Genomic DNA, 6,000 nt, shown 5'->3' with positions numbered 1-6,000 from the left:
ACACACACACACACACACACACACACACACACACACACACACACACAATATACATATGTATATATACAATATACATGTATATACGTATGCTGTATATGTACCCATGTATATACAGGGTATAGCGAAATTATGTTGACACTTTTAAGGAATGTAAATAAATACTTTTTCCATTCGAGTGTTGATATAGTTATGAGAAAATCTGCATTTATGTATATGTTAATCGAAACGATTCATGGCGTACATAATGATTTTTAATCAAACTAAAGCTACGTTTGGATTCATAATTTTAGCTTGAGTTTGAATGAAATTGAAACAATTTGATATCGTTATTTATATCAATATATTAACACGTACAATGTGTCTTTTTGTCGTCTTGAGGTATATATACATATACATATACATATATACAGCATACTAGTTTAATCTTTCTTTAAATAGCTAATTTCAAGTATTCACTCTTTGATTCGTTATTTGCAAACGATCTTTTCATTAAGTCTTTGAAGGCCCTTCAGCCTTCCTTGGGCTGTAGCCCCTAAACTCCCCGACTTGATTCAACTCTGGTTCCAAAGGCCGGGTAAAATAGGGGAGCGAAAACGAGAATTGTGATGAAACTGAATTGCGAGTTCATAGTTCGGTCATTACCAGCGTTGGGCATAACATAATCCACGACTAACAATTAACGAATAATAATCGGTAGCCACGATGAACGATTAACGAACAATCAGTCGCAAATAACGATTGACGAACGATAGGACGCGATTAAGGCTACGAATGATTACAAATTACTGATTCACCAGATTGTGGATCGCTGATGCAACAATTGCAATAGCGATCGGCAAAGCAATCACCAAAGTAATCACATACAGTAATGAGAAAGTAATCGCTGCTCAACTCTGGTCGTTCACACGCGCGCGTTTTCGACTCTGTAACACTTTCGTCGTTCTAGATCATAATAGATCCTATCGATTCGCCTGCGAGACTTTGCACCGAGGCAACGGGGTTCAGCGAATCAATAAAAAAGAATAAAAAAGGAAAGAAAGGAAAAGTTGAAGAAAAGAGATTAGAGAGAAAGAAAGGGAGAAGAGCGTGCGCGATTCTTGTAAGATTTAGAAAGAGTCTTCCCTCTAACCGGCGCAAATCGGCGCGAACCGGCGCGGCGCATACACGTGTGTACTTAATAATACACGAGATACGATATGTAAGAAGAAGATAACAAAGAATATAATATATATTTATATATGTACACACGTACACACACATATATATATATATACATATATATATATAAATATATATTGTATATTATATATACATAATCACAATTTGCAATCCTACTGTGCACTGTCGAAACGAAACATAAAATGATGTAGCGTGCGAATTAAGGTTTTTTAAGCATTAAAAACGATGTACTGACTTTTTTAACGACGTTTTGTCACGTTACGGAGTACTATATATATATATATATATATATATACACACACATACGAAAGAAATATTAAACAAATATATATATATATATATATAAATACAAATATAAATAAATGAATATACATCATATATATATACATATATGTATCTATATTCACACAAACATATGCAATTATACACGTAATAACGTACACATACAAACACACATACACTCACACACAGCGTACATATATTGACATACCAGTGTCAGCGAGCGAGTGTCGAAACAGTATTTGATGAATGATATGCCAACAAGGAAGAATGTAAATAATAAAGAACCATATATATATATATACGTGTATATATATATATATATATATGTACAATATATCATTGACCTATGATTTTTTAAATTAGATCACTCCTCGGACAAGGATTTGATAAAATTATTTTATGTTTAGCGGAGAGATACGAACCTTTTTGGAGAATTTTTACAAACCAAACGAATAAACAGAATGTTCTGAAACTTTTACTACGTTAGAGTAAATATTTAAATAAGTTACAAAACAAACGAAACAATTTATTCTTTAACGTAGTATGATTTCCTTCCATTCCCGCTTTTCTTTAGAAATTTTACAAAATTTTATATCTATGTAGGTTAGATCTGGGTTAGAGCTTCGAGGCCTGAACACAAGAGCCCTTTGGTGTGTCATCTTTCAATCGAGCGCAATCTCATATGATTCTGTCCATGCAATCGCAAATGCACTGCAGATACAAGCCTTCCGATTGGCAGTATCGGAGTGGTCGCGCCTATTCCGCCAATAAAATCGGGCATTTGATAATTATTTCATTATTTCATTATTTAGGTATATCATATTAATGAATTTAGAGAGAACTCGAAGAATGCGTAAAAAGGAAAACAACCATTTTATCTTTGATCTAGACAGATCTCTAAATTAAAATCAACAAAGTTCGAATTTATAATTGACGAAAAGACCATACGGAATAACTTAAAAGACCGCAGGTTTCCCATTGCTGGTCTAGACAAAGGACTCTTGTTCGATGTCTCTGGAGAGCCTGCATACAGGACGAAAGCTTTAGGCTTGCAGGTGGAATACATTTTGGAAACCGTTTTACTATGTACCGTCATTGATCAATTTGTCATAGACGTGACGAAAGTAGATATTTCTGTTTTAGACAGGCAATTCTAACGCTACATAGAATTTGTACCTTTGACCGATACCAATTAAAATTAATAATTATCGAAAAATGGTGTCGTTCACAACAAGTAATTCGAAAACTGTAGATCGATAGAAAAAAAAAGTGCGATTATAGAATGCTCGACTGTAGTGTAAGTACGTGAGCTATTTGTTAATATCTTTAGATAGCGACAACGCGGGCGTCTTAATTTCTTCCTCATCTAGGACGATTAAAGGAAAGGAAAATAGTGTTCTGGAAAGATGAGACGATACAAACGAAATACAACATCTAGTCTAAATACAGCTCTCGAACGAGGAATTTCAATTTAATGAAGACTCAAGGAGCGAGATTCTTGGTGAACGAAATAGTTTAGATTAATGAGGTTTCTTGAAATTTAACACGCATAATCGAGTGATACAGTATGTTCGAGAAGATCGCGTGCGGCGAAACTTTTTTTTTTGGGAACCGTTAGAGGAGAAATTCGAACGTGACAAGACAGCGGGGTCATCTCCCCTTGATGTTTTGTTTAAAAAGTTTCAGTTATCGTTAAACCTTGGTCACGGAACAGTATATTTCATCATGAGTGTCGTGTACGCGTACCACGTTACGAAGTCGTGTTTCTGCGTATGAATTTCTCCTCCAACAGTATAAAAAAAAAAATGTTTCGCCGTACACTCTCTTCTCGAATAAACTGTAAACTTGTTTTCGAATTTGTATATAACTAGGATTTAAAAAATATCAGTCCTTTCATTTAAGAGTGTTTGAATGCTTTGGTGGCTCGCTGTATTTCCCAGGGTGCTATGCAGCGAGGATCATCTTCAGACGGTGTGTCGGATCAATCGATGTTGCTGTATGCATCGGTGACGTCAGAGCAAAGGAATTCCCTCGAATTGCGTTCGTATTTCGCCAGAATCATTAAGTAATTAAAATACATTTCAATGATTCGAATGCCGTGGCATAGAATTCCTAGAATACCACGACAAACCTAGTCGTGGCCGATTATTTAGAAAAAAAATAATCGCTGACAAGAGACTGTAAATAGAAAGATTCGTATTCATATCAACATTAAAAATATGATTTCTAGGTAGGCGATAAAAGAACGAAGGTGTTACAGTGAAAGAAATCGACGAGACACGGCAAAGGGAAGAAAGCTACTCGACGATATAGGTGAAAGGGTTCTCGCGTATGGCGGTGTCAATCAAACTGTACTTTTAGCCTTTCACCCCCTCGCTACAATAGTCGTGTCACTCCAAACTTGTACGTTATAATTAACGTGTCAGCAATAAGTACGTTAGTTAGGAGAACGCGTAAACGCTGTTTTAGAATTCAAGTTATAATTTCCGATTGCCGACTATATCCAACAGCTTCCATTCGAAAGACGGAGCGGAGTTAGCACTGACCTAAGAAGACACGCGAGAACTACGGCTCAAGTTATAATAACGTTGTTAAATACAACTACGAGCTGAAGGGAGCTAGAAAAGCGACTCGAAGGCGACACGGTTCGACACTCGGCTAGAGCCCCGAGTTCTATCCGATTCCGTTTTTGTTCCTTCCAAGCATTTCGAGTTTCGAGTTTGTCTCGAAACAGCTGCTGTGTACGATACTACTAAGGCAATTGAAACATCTCTTGAATAATTTAGGGGAGAATAAAGTATCGTTTCGTTACGAAGAATTTTCGTAATGGCGATACCATCGAGCGACAAATTCCTTTGGTAAACGTATAGAAGGTATTCGGTAAAACATTCTAGCCCACTTGTCCGATGAAGTGTAAATCAGAGAAGTAAACTCGAGACAAGCTGTATTCCGAGAAACTTGTGCATTAAGTAGCAGTCGGCCGGCGCGCTTTCTCTGTCCGTTATTACAAATTATGACATAGAGTGCCGATGCAAGCAGTAAGCTCGCAAACCGCGAGTAGCCTAGTTGCATCTTCGCGGTCAATGATCTTCTGACGCACTGCGGATGCTTAAAAATTTGTTTCCCCGATCGCTCAAGGTTCAGGTGAAACTATGAATCCTCGACGAAGGAACGCGAGATGTTTCGGAATTGAATCTCTGAATATAGATATACATATGATGTATATACCTACCCAGGAGCTTTTGTTCAGGATAAAAGTGTTGCGAACCCATCACCGACAACCCGAGTCTCTGCCTTTTGTCGAGGTGTAAGGGTGTAACTCTGACTTCAACGTACATTAACGTATCGAATTGGCTTGTGAATATTTCTATTCAAACTAGAGATATAAATGATTGAATGCAAAGGTACGGAATTAATTCGTAAACCTACTAGCTACGTACATGTGTGAAATGTTGCTCGTCTGAGGCGGCAAAGCACCAGGGGGTTCACAGAACGCAGACGTCGCCGTCGACGTCGGGTAATCTCAATAATTTACGAGGGAAACCCCCGGACGATCTGATAATCCGCCGTCAGTCATTTTCAGAAAACTTAGCCTCGAAGGTGTAGGCCCTTCTATCCACGCTCTCGAGAAAGCGGCCTCTGCTCACAGAAGCGCAGGTTATCTCGGTGAATCGCGCACGTAGACCAGTTTCAAGTAAATTGATTGCAGCCTAAGATTTTACCCGGGCAAAACGAGCCCATTATCGTCCACGAGAAAGTGGCTGGATAAGGCTCAACGGGCTTTCTCTACCCCTTACCGCTTTCGGGGATACCCGGATCGTCCGTGAACTTAGGCGAATCGAGGCTGCGGAATATGCTGGGAATCCATAAATATTTATTACGTATTATCGCGTCTACGATTCGAGTGCTAATTCGAATACGACTCGACCGTTGCTCGTGCTCGTGCTCGTTCCACTCACGTCTCGGCTTAATGAATGCCGATCCCTCGGTTATTTTGGCCGTTTTCCCAACTAACAGCGAAAAACTCGTATCGTTCGATTAGTCCGTCTGCTTATGAATTCAATGAAAGTAACCTTGTTTAATGAAAAATAAACGAAAAGGATGAGCAAAGTGTGAAGAAAACTGGTGTTGGGAGAAGAGAGAACGATAACGAAGAGGAAGAGCGAATGAGTCAGAGGAGGATAGAAGAGAAGAGACGCGAGCCACGAGCTGGTGTCAAGTTGAGAGAAGAGGAAGAGAGAGAAGGTCTTCCTGGAAGACCGGAAGCGATCGGCGAAGCGTTAAGCTCCGCCGAACGGGCGCATCGTGTTTGGCACAGCTGGCTAATAATGCAATTTATTTTCACGCGACGTCTCAGCTCGAGCTATCGATAGCGGGTTGTTGTTCTCTCTGTTTATTCGTCCGAAAAAAGTTAAATCGTCGAAAGTTGCCGGCGAATGTCCGCGTGGCTGCAACGCGAGAGAACAAATAAAGGAAATGGCGCGGAACGGATGACGAAGTGCCGAGAAGATTCGTTGCTTGCCTCCGAAACTTTGGTCC

Source organism: Hylaeus volcanicus, chromosome 6 (genome assembly GCF_026283585.1).
Source record: "Hylaeus volcanicus isolate JK05 chromosome 6, UHH_iyHylVolc1.0_haploid, whole genome shotgun sequence".
NCBI classification, from domain to species: domain Eukaryota; kingdom Metazoa; phylum Arthropoda; class Insecta; order Hymenoptera; family Colletidae; genus Hylaeus; species Hylaeus volcanicus.
Note: the sequence above shows the minus strand (reverse complement) of the source record.